Genomic DNA, 587 nt, shown 5'->3' with positions numbered 1-587 from the left:
TTGGGAGCACCCTGGGCTGGTGGGGGGTGCCCCTGCCTATGGCAGGGGGTGGAACGAAATGGTCTTTAAGGTCCCTTCCCTCCCAAGCCATTCCATGATGATGATCTCTAATTCACATTGGGAGCAGGGGGAGAGCCCAGCCCAGGGGCAGCACAGCTGGCCACAGCTGGGCCATGTCAAATTACACTGACACATTCCTGCCCTTGTACTTTAATTGCAAACCCTTGCCAACACTTCCCATCCTCCCTGCACCTCCTGACCTGCAGCTCTGGGCACCCAGTGCACCTCCTGAGCTCCAGACAGGGAAGAGACTTTCTGGCAAGGTCAGGGCTGGGTCAGCTTTGATGTTTTGGCTGTTTATTGCTTTCTGAGTGACACAGCAGGGCACGGCTGGGCACTCATCCCGGCGGGATGGGCAACGCGCGGCACAGCGTTCCGGGCGCGTGGGGGTGAGCTGCCTCCCCACTGCCACCTGCCCCAGCAGGGCCCCGTGGGGACAGCACTGGGACTCCCACGGCCTCAGGGGGCACTGGGGCAGGGCAGGGAGGAAGGGGCTCCAGCCCCAGAGGAAGCGGCGGATGGGGCTG

Source organism: Acanthisitta chloris, unplaced genomic scaffold (genome assembly GCF_000695815.1).
Source record: "Acanthisitta chloris isolate BGI_N310 unplaced genomic scaffold, ASM69581v1 scaffold24722, whole genome shotgun sequence".
Classification (NCBI taxonomy): domain Eukaryota; kingdom Metazoa; phylum Chordata; class Aves; order Passeriformes; family Acanthisittidae; genus Acanthisitta; species Acanthisitta chloris.
This window is presented reverse-complemented; position numbering follows the sequence as displayed.